Source organism: Notothenia rossii, assembly GCF_949606895.1.
Source record: "Notothenia rossii genome assembly, chromosome: 9".
Taxonomy (NCBI): domain Eukaryota; kingdom Metazoa; phylum Chordata; class Actinopteri; order Perciformes; family Nototheniidae; genus Notothenia; species Notothenia rossii.
In genome coordinates, this window is record NC_136907.1 from 36,647,035 (window position 1) to 36,660,825 (window position 13,791).

Below are 13,791 nucleotides of genomic sequence, written 5' to 3' on the forward strand. Positions count from 1 at the left end.
ATGAACAAATGAGACATGAAATAACATCTACAGATCAAGACGAAGCGAATGGAAGCGGTCCCAGCCTCGTAGCTGTGAACAGCTGTGATCGCAGGAAAATGCTGTTCCAAAGATTTCTCAGTATATCTCCGGGACTTTTCCCTGGCTTTACCACCGTCACAATGGACAAACGAGACATGAAATAACATCAACAGATCAAGACGAAGCGAATGGAAGTACCCCCGGAGTCATAGCATGTGTAAATCGAGACGACAGATCTCTCTCTCCCCCGCCTGCTTGCGAGGGGGAGGGGCAGTTTACACACACACGCAGCTGCTGCATGCAGCAACGCACACACAGGGAGGAGATGGCAGAGAGAACGCACTCCCCTGAAAACTCCCCTTGAATTCCTCAATTCTCAGAAAATGTAAAAGTTCACTTTTTGGAGATCCATAGAAAAAGGGTGAAAATGAAAAAAAGTATGCCACAGCATGGATTCGAACACGCGACCAACCGCATCCAGGGGCGAGCGTTAACGCAGTGAGCCACTGGACCTGAGTACTCAAACATGCCTGCTTGTGCAGCTTAGACACTCTGAATTCACTAAATGTACAACTTTTTCTCCATCAAAATGAACAAATGAGACATGAAATAACATCTACAGATCAAGACGAAGCGAATGGAAGCGGTCCCAGCCTCGTAGCTGTGAACAGCTGTGATCGCAGGAAAATGCTGTTCCAAAGATTTCTCAGTATATCTCCGGGACTTTTCCCTGGCTTTACCACCGTCACAATGGACAAACGAGACATGAAATAACATCAACAGATCAAGACGAAGCGAATGGAAGTACCCCCGGAGTCATAGCATGTGTAAATCGAGACGACAGATCTCTCTCTCCCCCGCCTGCTTGCGAGGGGGAGGGGCAGTTTACACACACACGCAGCTGCTGCATGCAGCAACGCACACACAGGGAGGAGATGGCAGAGAGAACGCACTCCCCTGAAAACTCCCCTTGAATTCCTCAATTCTCAGAAAATGTAAAAGTTCACTTTTTGGAGATCCATAGAAAAAGGGTGAAAATGAAAAAAAGTATGCCACAGCATGGATTCGAACACGCGACCAACCGCATCCAGGGGCGAGCGTTAACGCAGTGAGCCACTGGACCTGAGTACTCAAACATGCCAGCTTGTGCAGCTTAGACACTCTGAATTCACTAAATGTACAACTTGTTCTCAATCAAAATGAACAAATGAGACATGAAATAACATCAACAGATCAAGACGAAGCGAATGGAAGTACCCCCGGAGTCATAGCATGTGTAAATCGAGACGAAAGATCTCTCTCTCCCCCGCCTGCTTGCGAGGGGGAGGGGCAGTTTACACACACACGCAGCTGCTGCATGCAGCAACGCACACACAGGGAGGAGATGGCAGAGAGAACGCACTCCCCTGAAAACTCCCCTTGAATTCATCCAGACTCAGAAAATGTAAAAGTTCACTTTTTGGAGATCCATAGAAAAAGGGTGAAAATGATTTTTTTTTGCCACAGCATGGATTCAAACACGCGACCAACCGCATCCAGGGGAGAGCGTTAACGCAGTGAGCCACTGGACCTGAGTACTCAAACATGCCTGCTTGTGCAGCTTAGACACTCTGAATTCACTAAATGTACAACTTTTTCTCCATCAAAATGAACAAATGAGACATGAAATAACATCTACAGATCAAGACGAAGCGAATGGAAGCGGTCCCAGCCTCGTAGCTGTGAACAGCTGTGATCGCAGGAAAATGCTGTTATAAAGATTTATCAGTATATCTCCGGGATATTTCCCTGGCTTTACCACCGTCCAAATGGACAAACGAGACATGAAATAACATCAACAGATCAAGACGAAGCGAATGGAAGTACCCCCGGAGTCATAGCATGTGTAAATCGAGACGAAATATCTCTCTCTCCCCCGCCTGCTTGCGAGGGGGAGGGGCAGTTTACACACACACGCAGCTGCTGCATGCAGCAACGCACACACAGGGAGGAGATGGCAGAGAGAACGCACTCCCCTGAAAACTCCCCTTGAATTCCTCCAGACTCAGAAAATGTAAAAGTTCACTTTTTGGAGATCAATAGAAAAAGGGTGAAAATGAAAAAAAGTATGCCACAGCATGGATTCGAACACGCGACCAACCGCATCCAGGGGAGAGCGTTAACGCAGTGAGCCACTGGACCTGAGTACTCAAACATGCCTGCTTGTGCAGCTTAGACACTCTGAATTCACTAAATGTACAACTTTTTCTCCATCAAAATGAACAAATGAGACATGAAATAACATCTACAGATCAAGACGAAGCGAATGGAAGCGGTCCCAGCCTCTTAGCTGTGAACAGCTGTGATCGCAGGAAAATGCTGTTACAAAGATTTCTCAGTATATCTCCGGGACATTTCCCTGGCTTTACCACCGTCACAATGGACAAACATGACATGAAATAACATAAACAGATCAAGACGAAGCGAATGGAAGTACCCCCGGAATCATAGCATGTGTAAATCGAGACGAAAGATCTCTCTCTCCCCCGCCTGCTTGCGAGGGGGAGGGGCAGTTTACACACACGCAGCTGCTGCATGCAGCAACGCACACACAGGGAGGAGATGGCAGAGAGAACGCACTCCCCTGAAAACTCCCCTTGAATTCCTCCAGACTCAGAAAATGTAAAAGTTCACTTTTTGGAGATCCATAGAAAAAGGGTGAAAATGATTTTTTTTTTTGTGCCACAGCATGGATTCGAACACGCGACCAAACGCATCCAGGGGCGAGCGTTAACGCAGTGAGCCACTGACTGCGGTCAAGCGAGCCTACGCTACGTTTCTGTTGGTCAAGTGAGCCGTCCCAAAATTGAAAGTTCGCCCGTATTACGAGTTTTACGGTAAAAATGAAGTCGGCGAGTCTTTACTGGCGTGTAGCAACATCCTGTTTTCAGAATAAAACGAGATATTGTAACGATCCCAGAAAATTTCGGAGACAGGGATGTATTCCTCAGTTAGGCGTCTTCCCGTCCTTGTTTATTAAAGAACACACACATCAACAGGGACACATGTGTCTCTCTCTTATGGACGTCCATGAACTAGCAAGCAGCAGACTGCGGTTACATAACTTCCGGTCTTAGACCGGAAGTCACCCTCCAGACTGCAGTCAGGCTGCAATAAATTAAAATAGAGCTGTCAGTATGATCAAATCCTAATTTTGAATCATTAGTTTACATGATCTTTGAAACATTGAGCTAAAAAACAAATATTTCTTCATTCTCAAATTATAAATCAGATTGTCTTGTAATCTAGGAGAAACACTGCTCAAATAGGACATTTTGGATAGCTTTTATTATGAAATTAAACATCAGATTAACATGAAATTTCATGAGTAGCTCACTGAGGTGGTCTATTATCACACTGAATCGAAGAACTTCTGTGGAAGCAAAGATTTGTGGAAATATTGAAATTTGAAATCAGGAGCAACACTGTTCAAATTCCACATTTTACATAGCTTTTATTCTGAAATTCCAAATCAGATTGTTATGAAATTTTATGAGCAGCTATCTGAGGTGGTCTACTATCACACTGAATCGAGGAACTTCTGTGGAAGCAAAGATTTTAGGAAATATTGAAATTTGAAATCAGGAGGAACACTGTTCAAATTCCACATTTTACATAGCTTTTATTCTGAAATTCCACATCAGATTGTTATCAAATTTCATGAGCAGCAATCTGAGGTGGTCTAATATCACACTGAATCAAAGAACTTCTGTGGAAGCAAAGATTTGAGGAAATATTGAAATTTGAAATCAGGAGCAACACTGTTCAAATTCCACTTTTTGGATTGGTTTTACTCTGAAATTCCACATCAGATTGACATGACATTTTATGAGCAGCTATCTGAGGTGGTCTACTATCACACCGAATCGAAGAACTTCTGTGGAAGCAAAGATTTTAGGAAATATTGAAATTTGAAATCAGGAGCAACACTGTTCAAATTCCACATTTTGGATTGGTTTTATTCTGAAATTCCACATCAGATTGTTATGAAATTTCATGAGTAGCTATCTGAGGTGGTCTACTATCACACTGAATTGAAGAACTTCTGTGGAAGCAAAGATTTTAGGAAATATTGAAATTTGAAATCAGGAGCAACACTGTTCAAATTCCACTTTTTGGATTGGTTTTTTTCTGAAATTCCACATCAGATTGTTATGAAATTTTATGAGCAGCTATCTGAGGTGGTCTACTATCACACTGAATCAAATAACTTCTGTGGAAGCAAAGATTTTAGGAAATATTGAAATTTGAAATCAGGAGCAACACTGTTCAAATTCCACATTTTGGATTGGTTTTATTCTGAAATTCCACATCAGATTGTTATGAAATGTCATGAGTAGCTATCTGAGGTGGTCTACTATCACACTGAATTGAAGAACTTCTGTGGAAGCAAAGATTTTAGGAAATATTGAAATTTGAAATCAGGAGCAACACTGTTCAAATTCCACTTTTTACATAGCTTTTATTCTGAAATTCCACATCAGATTGTTATGAAATTTTATGAGCAGCTATCTGAGGTGGTCTACTATCACACTGAATCAAAGAACTTCTGTGGAAGCAAAGATTTGAGGAAATATTGAAATTTGAAATCAGGAGCAACACTGTTCAAATTCCACTTTTTACATAGCTTTTATTCTGAAATTCCACATCAGATTGTTATGAAATTTTATGAGCAGCTCACTGAGGTGGTCTATTATCACACTGAATCGAAGAACTTCTGTGGAAGCAAAGATTTGTGGAAATATTGAAATTTGAAATCAGGAGCAACACTGTTCAAATTCCACATTTTACATAGCTTTTATTCTGAAATTCCAAATCAGATTGTTATGAAATTTTATGAGCAGCTATCTGAGGTGGTCTACTATCACACTGAATCGAGGAACTTCTGTGGAAGCAAAGATTTTAGGAAATATTGAAATTTGAAATCAGGAGGAACACTGTTCAAATTCCACATTTTACATAGCTTTTATTCTGAAATTCCACATCAGATTGTTATCAAATTTCATGAGCAGCAATCTGAGGTGGTCTAATATCACACTGAATCAAAGAACTTCTGTGGAAGCAAAGATTTGAGGAAATATTGAAATTTGAAATCAGGAGCAACACTGTTCAAATTCCACTTTTTGGATTGGTTTTATTCTGAAATTCCACATCAGATTGACATGACATTTTATGAGCAGCTATCTGAGGTGGTCTACTATCACACCGAATCGAAGAACTTCTGTGGAAGCAAAGATTTTAGGAAATATTGAAATTTGAAATCAGGAGCAACACTGTTCAAATTCCACATTTTGGATTGGTTTTATTCTGAAATTCCACATCAGATTGTTATGAAATTTCATGAGTAGCTATCTGAGGTGGTCTACTATCACACTGAATTGAAGAACTTCTGTGGAAGCAAAGATTTTAGGAAATATTGAAATTTGAAATCAGGAGCAACACTGTTCAAATTCCACTTTTTGGATTGGTTTTTTTCTGAAATTCCACATCAGATTGTTATGAAATTTTATGAGCAGCTATCTGAGGTGGTCTACTATCACACTGAATCAAATAACTTCTGTGGAAGCAAAGATTTTAGGAAATATTGAAATTTGAAATCAGGAGCAACACTGTTCAAATTCCACATTTTGGATTGGTTTTATTCTGAAATTCCACATCAGATTGTTATGAAATGTCATGAGTAGCTATCTGAGGTGGTCTACTATCACACTGAATTGAAGAACTTCTGTGGAAGCAAAGATTTTAGGAAATATTGAAATTTGAAATCAGGAGCAACACTGTTCAAATTCCACTTTTTACATAGCTTTTATTCTGAAATTCCACATCAGATTGTTATGAAATTTTATGAGCAGCTATCTGAGGTGGTCTACTATCACACTGAATTGAAGAACTTCTGTGGAAGCAAAGATTTTAGGAAATATTGAAATTTGAAATCAGGAGCAACACTGTTCAAATTCCACTTTTTGGATTGGTTTTATTCTGAAATTCCACATCAGATTGTTATGAAATTTTATGAGCAGCTATCTGAGGTGGTCTACTATCACACTGAATCGAAGAACTTCTGTGGAAGCAAAGATTTTTAGGAAATATTGAAATTTGAAATCAGGAGCAACACTGTTCAAATTCCACATTTTGGATTGGTTTTATTCTGAAATTCCACATCAGATTGTTATGAAATGTCATGAGTAGCTATCTGAGGTGGTCTACTATCACACTGAATTGAAGAACTTCTGTGGAAGCAAAGATTTTAGGAAATATTGAAATTTGAAATCAGGAGCAACACTGTTCAAATTCCACTTTTTACATAGCTTTTATTCTGAAATTCCACATCAGATTGTTATGAAATTTCATGAGTAGCTATCTGAGGTGGTCTACTATCACACTGAATTGAAGAACTTCTGTGGAAGCAAAGATTTTAGGAAATATTGAAATTTGAAATCAGGAGCAACACTGTTCAAATTCCACTTTTTACATAGCTTTTATTCTGAAATTCCACATCAGATTGTTATGAAATTTCATGAGTAGCTATCTGAGGTGGTCTACTATCACACTGAATTGAAGAACTTCTGTGGAAGCAAAGATTTTAGGAAATATTGAAATTTGAAATCAGGAGCAACACTGTTCAAATTCCACTTTTTACATAGCTTTTATTCTGAAATTCCACATCAGATTGTTATGAAATTTTATGAGCAGCTATCTGAGGTGGTCTACTATCACACTGAATTGAAGAACTTCTGTGGAAGCAAAGATTTTAGGAAATATTGAAATTTGAAATCAGGAGCAACACTGTTCAAATTCCACTTTTTACATAGCTTTTATTCTGAAATTCCACATCAGATTGTTATGAAATTTTATGAGCAGCTATCTGAGGTGGTCTACTATCACACTGAATTGAAGAACTTCTGTGGAAGCAAAGATTTTAGGAAATATTGAAATTTAAAATCAGGAGCAACACTGTTCAAATTCCACTTTTTACATAGCTTTTATTCTGAAATTCCACATCAGATTGTTATGAAATTGTATGAGCAGCTATCTGAGGTGGTCTACTATCACACTGAATTGAAGAACTTCTGTGGAAGCAAAGATTTTAGGAAATATTGAAATTTGAAATCAGGAGCAACACTGTTCAAATTCCACTTTTTGGATTGGTTTTTATTCTGAAATTCCACATCAGATTGTTATGAAATGTCATGAGTAGCTATCTGAGGTGGTCTACTATCACACTGAATTGAAGAACTTCTGTGGAAGCAAAGATTTTTAGGAAATATTGAAATTTGAAATCAGGAGCAACACTGTTCAAATTCCACATTTTGGATTGGTTTTATTCTGAAATTCCACATCAGATTGTTATGAAATGTCATGAGTAGCTATCTGAGGTGGTCTACTATCACACTGAATTGAAGAACTTCTGTGGAAGCAAAGATCTTTAGGAAATATTGAAATTTGAAATCAGGAGCAACACTGTTCAAATTCCACATTTTGGATTGGTTTTATTCTGAAATTCCACATCAGATTGTTATGAAATGTCATGAGTAGCTATCTGAGGTGGTCTACTATCACACTGAATTGAAGAACTTCTGTGGAAGCAAAGATTTTAGGAAATATTGAAATCAGGAGCAACACTGTTCAAATTCCACTTTTTACATAGCTTTTATTCTGAAATTCCACATCAGATTGTTATGAAATTTTATGAGCAGCTATCTGAGGTGGTCTACTATCACACTGAATTGAAGAACTTCTGTGGAAGCAAAGATTTTAGGAAATATTGAAATTTGAAATCAGGAGCAACACTGTTCAAATTCCACTTTTTACATAGCTTTTATTCTGAAATTCCACATCAGATTGTTATGAAATTTTATGAGCAGCTATCTGAGGTGGTCTACTATCACACTGAATTGAAGAACTTCTGTGGAAGCAAAGATTTTAGGAAATATTGAAATTTGAAATCAGGAGCAACACTGTTCAAATTCCACTTTTTACATAGCTTTTATTCTGAAATTCCACATCAGATTGTTATGAAATTTTATGAGCAGCTATCTGAATCTGAGGTGGTCTACTATCACACTGAATTGAAGAACTTCTGTGGAAGCAAAGATTTTAGGAAATATTGAAATTTGAAATCACGAGCAACACTGTTCAAATTCCACTTTTTGGATTGGTTTTATTCTGAAATTCCACATCAGATTGTTATGAAATTTTATGAGCAGCTATCTGAGGTGGTCTACTATCACACTGAATTGAAGAACTTCTGTGGAAGCAAAGATTTTTAGGAAATATTGAAATTTGAAATCAGGAGCAACACTGTTCAAATTCCACATTTTGGATTGGTTTTATTCTGAAATTCCACATCAGATTGTTATGAAATTTCATGAGTAGCTATCTGAAGTGGTCTACTATCACACTGAATCGAAGAACCTCTGTGGAAGCAAAGATTTTAGGAAATATTGAAATTTGAAATCAGGAGCAACACTGTTCAAATTCCACATTTTGGATTGGTTTTATTCTGAAATTCCACATCAGATTGTTATGAAATTTATAATAATGTAATATATAATAGATAGATAGATAGTCTTTGTTGCTCATCTATTTAATAAGCTATTCTGATATCTTATTTGTTAGGCTGTAAAGGATCTTTTGCATCCCCCAGTCCTCCTTTGAATGTTCTATTTGTAACAGAGCCAGCCACACCTTAGGCCCTTTAAGGCCTAGTTAAAGTCCATGTAATGTCCAAAATAAAAGTTATTCTGTGTTAATAAATCGCTTCATCACTTTCCACTGTTTCATTTGACATATCAACATCAATGATTCTTTCCATAAATACCCCCCAAATAACATGAAATGTGTGCCACTTTCCCGTGTTATTCCGCTCCGGTAGCGAAAAGCTTGCCAGCCATTAACCCAGCTGTGTGACGTCACACGTGGCAAACACCAGCCTCGTCTGGATTGTTTGTTTTGTATCCTTCCGCTATTTTCGCTCAACATATGTGTAACCGGACCTCGCTAAACTTTTTTTATCTAACAATTCATGATGGGGAAGCGATGTGTAGTTGTGAGCTGTGAATGTTTCCTGATTGCTATAAACATTGATCATGGGTGCTGGAAGATTGTGCACAAAACTCGGGTCAGAATTAAGTTACTACAGGTGTCATGCCAGCTTGAGCTAAATGTCACCAGAGTACAGTGAACTTGCCTAGTGACTGAAATATATAAAAGTTGAAGTGAAATAAGTAAGGCCAAAAATGAATTACGTCTGAATATCTTTATTATTTTTACCACTTTTAATTATTTGTGGGCTCGCACATATACCAAAATAGACTAATGTACACTGCAATAAAGATAAAATGTTACAAGTGAAAAATTAACAAAATAACCCTTTTTTATTTATCAAACAGTAAATTAATACAATCTTACAAATTTGTGATTTGGAAAATGTTGTTATATTTACATGTTTCTTTGGAAAAATAATATTGTAAATGATGTACTTTGTAAATTATTTACATCATGCGAAACCATTTTAACCAGTTCAGCTGCATGATTTATGTCAAATTACAGATTTGGCCATTGAAATCCCTGATAGCGGCCTCCCGGCTCAGGGTAAGTCTTCCGTATCTCGGTTACAGCACATGCAGCGGGACTCTGATTTTTGGGCCGAGTCGGCCTACACCCCAGCACCAACGTACAAACTGTCGATAAGCTGTATATCGATACTTCCTAATGAAAAAAAAGTATACAGATTATAAATATATTTGGAGAAAAATAAAATGTTATGTAGTAGCCTACTATTATGTAGCAATGGTTACAAATTGGCTTATAACATGATATTTGTATTTTACTTGTACAAAATAAATATGAGGTTATACATGACTGCTTGACAGAATCATAGACCTCTTATATATTTCCTCACATGTGTAGTTGTTTCTTTTCTCAAGCATACATTGAACTTGCATACACAGAAAAAATAAAAGCCAAGCTGTTTTTGACTGCTTGAAAGAGTTTAATGGTATCTTTAAAAGTGTACCATATCTGTAGCGACTAAAAGTATTATATGAAAGCAAAGCTGCAATAGGCAGTTGGGTCAATCAATATTTACTTACTGGTGTAGTGGGCCATCAACTGCTCTGTGTTGTTGTTTGTATTGAAGATACGCTATTTTCAGTGTCCAAACACTGAGACAGCCTTCTCTAAAGCCTGGGTGGCTAATAATACACCTTGGTTTCTCGTCGGTGTCTTCTATCTGGCAGAGTCCTGCACGGGTCTGATTTTCAAGACCCGCTCCCGCCCCGCACCCGTGACGTGCAGTACCGAACCCGCCCCGCTACCCGCACATATTGCCAATTAGTCCCGCAACCCGACCCGACCCGCCGGCACATGATCCGCAACCCGACCCGAACCCGCATATATATAAGCAGTGACAACGTGCAATTATTAACACACACAGTTGCATATTTGGCTCAAAAAGCCTGGGATGTTGTTTATTTTCTCCATCTAGGATGACACCAAAAGCCTCCCAGACGTTGGATTTTGCTCTTGAAGAAGAGTTATTGAAAATGCTGTATTCTCCGCTATAGAGAGCTTCACCTCAGCCATTCAGAATGTGGTGCGCTCAGCAGCAGATAGATGCACTGCAGAGGTTATGATTATGCTCGGTACCGCGGAGGAGAGGTCTGAGGATTTAAACATTAAACTAAATTATTATTGTTTAAATATATTTATTATGCAACACCCGCAACCGGACCCGCATCATCTTTGTTTTACCCAGAAGTGAACCCGGAAAAAAGCGTTTGAAAAAATACCACCCGCAAATCACCTTTTTTGCGGGTCACCCGTCGGGTACCCGCGGATACCCGACCCGATGCAGGACTCTGCTATCTGGTCAGTAGGTTGCAAACTGTCTATTTGTTCCATCACCTGCCAGATCTCTCTGCAGCATACACATTCATCTGCAGTGGGCATGCTTTCACAGCATTGACATGTACACCTGAATATTGTACATAACATTAAAAAACAAAACAATATCTGCCGGACGTGTGAGGAACAGATGACAAATTAAGATCGACATTTAGTGCAGGTCAAACTAAATAAAACAGAATTTACCATTCAGTATTGCCGACTCGAGTCTCGCCGGCTGCGGAATCCGCTTCTCTTTCACAAGTTTCTGCCTCGTTGTTCGATTGCTGGGCAGGAGGCTCGTACTTATAAGGCAAAATGCCTTGAAGTGAAAGGCTAGCTGGTTCACTCTCTACTTCTGTAACTGAATCCAGATAACCCACTGAATCTGAGCTTGAATGATCGCTGTCGCTGTCGCTGTCTGAAGTTATCGCGTTGCTTGCCATTTGGACTGATTTGATCAAATGGCAATGTTTGCCACGTGTGACGTCACCGCTCGTTCGGGAGTGATCGGGGGCGTACTCGGCAAACTTCGGAACCAACATCGGTTTTTAACGTATATGTCATTTAATTATGACGAAACTTTAAAAAAGATTATTTATTTTTATTCTGGTGATATCTAAACTACATGTTAAAAAACACCTGTGTTAGATGCATTACATGGCCTTTAACACATTTAGTTTTTCATTAATGCTATTTCCAATATTCAACTACAACTTATCAGACTTGCAGTTATGAGACTCCTGCCTCATTGTCATAGTTTGGGGGGATCTTTTTGTGGTTTCCGCTTTCTAATCTGCTTTCAAAACCATCTCATCATAATCATAATGGTCAGTTAGTTAAGGAAGAGGCCTTCAACCCTAGGAACACAGTTCACACAGTTAAACATGGTGGTGGGAGCATCAAGCTATGGGGCTGTTTAGCAGCCTCAGGCACAGGGAGCCTTGTTCGGGTGCAGGGAATCATGAAAAAAGAATATTATGTTGACATTTTGAGGGATAATATGCAGAAATCTGCTCGTAGTCTGTCCTTAGGTTGTCGCTCGGTCTTCCAACAAGACAATGACCCGAAGAATACATCAAAATTGGTCCAACAGTTCCTGAAGGATACCAAAACCAAGGTCCTGGAGTGGCCCGCACAGAGCCCAGACCTCAATCCTATTGAGAATCTTTGGAGGGTGCTGAAAGTGAACGTCCATGCTCGGAAACCACGCAATTAGGACCAGCTGGAACAATTTGCAAAGGAAGAATGGGCCAAAATCCCTCAGGTGACCTGTGCCAACCTAGTGAAGAACTATTTTAAGAGGTTGTTTTCAGTTGTGGCTCAGAAAGGGTACACCATTGACAATTAATGGCCAGGGGGCTAATAATTTTGGATTTCTCATTTCTGCCCTTTTTTTGTTTAAACTGATTGTATCAATAAAGTATTCTAATCAAAAATGTGAAATTATGTCTTTAGAATCCATTTGTTTTCACATTAACAAATATGTGTTGTTAATGGCCATTTCCATGGAGAAATCAAACGTTTTGTCTAATTTCATAAGGGGGGGCTAATAATTTTGGTCACAACTGTAAATGCATATATCTCTCTCGCTCTCTCGCTCTCTCGCTCTCTCTCTCTCTCTCTCTCACACACACACACATATGCGCACGCACGCACGCACACAAACCTGTAAAGCAAAATACCTACTACAGCACTAGTAAATTTAAATATAAAAGAGAGGTCAAAAGGTTAGACCAATCGAAGTCAAAGGATCAAAGAGGGTCATCAGTTCAAAGACTCAAAATTGCACTCAACTACAATATTTTTTTCCCTTTGTGCCAAAGTACATATATACAGGTGCATGTAGCTTGCTTTGCTTCTCATTGCTTCAGCAAAAATTAAAAGACTTTTCTGCAAAGGAGGATCTGTCCTACAGTCCTCTGAGGATGAGGAGGACATGTCCAGCTGGAATGACACAGGTATTGAGGAGACAGGTGTTTTCTCCCATTGATCCCCCCCCCGCCTCCCCACACACACACACACACACACACACACGCACACGCACACACACCTGTATGACCAAGTACACTCTACAGTACTTGTAAATTTAAAAAAAAGAGAGGTCGAAGGGTCGAAGTCAAAGGATCAAAGAAGGATCAGTTCAAACAATCAAAGAAGCACTCTATTACACTCAAATACCGAATTTTGTGTTGGTTTTTACTGCAGTATGTTCATTTAGGTGCTGTTGCTGCCAACCTATAAATGCATAATGCATGAATGCATTTCTGAAAAATGCATTTATGCATACATTTAGTTTCTGCATTTATGAAATACTGCTGCATGTAGGCTGTTGATGCAAACCTATAAATGCATCTCTCTCTCTCTCTCTCTCTCTCTCTCTCTCTCTCTCACACACACACACATGCGCACGCACGCAAACACGCACGCACACACACCTGTAAAGCCAAATACCTACTACAGCACTAGTAAATTTAAAAATACAAGAGAGGTCAAAAGGTTAGACCAATCGAAGTTAAAAGGATCAAAGAAGGATCAGTTCAAACTATCAAAGAAGCACTCAATTACACTCAAATAACGAATTTCTTTATAACACACACTAAACTAACATGTAAAAAATACTTTTATGTATCAAAACCGAATTAAAATTTATTTTACCATAGCTCCAGCAAGTTATATTTATTTTGATCTTACAATCTCCTTTGTACTCCTTTGGCTTTAAACTTGTTTTTATTGTCCAAGCGTCTGTAGTTGCCGAAGCCTTCAGAGACAATCTAAAAGTCTTTGAACAAGTGGCCTCCAGTAACCCTCTCACACCTCCTACCGTAATTACGCATATCAGCG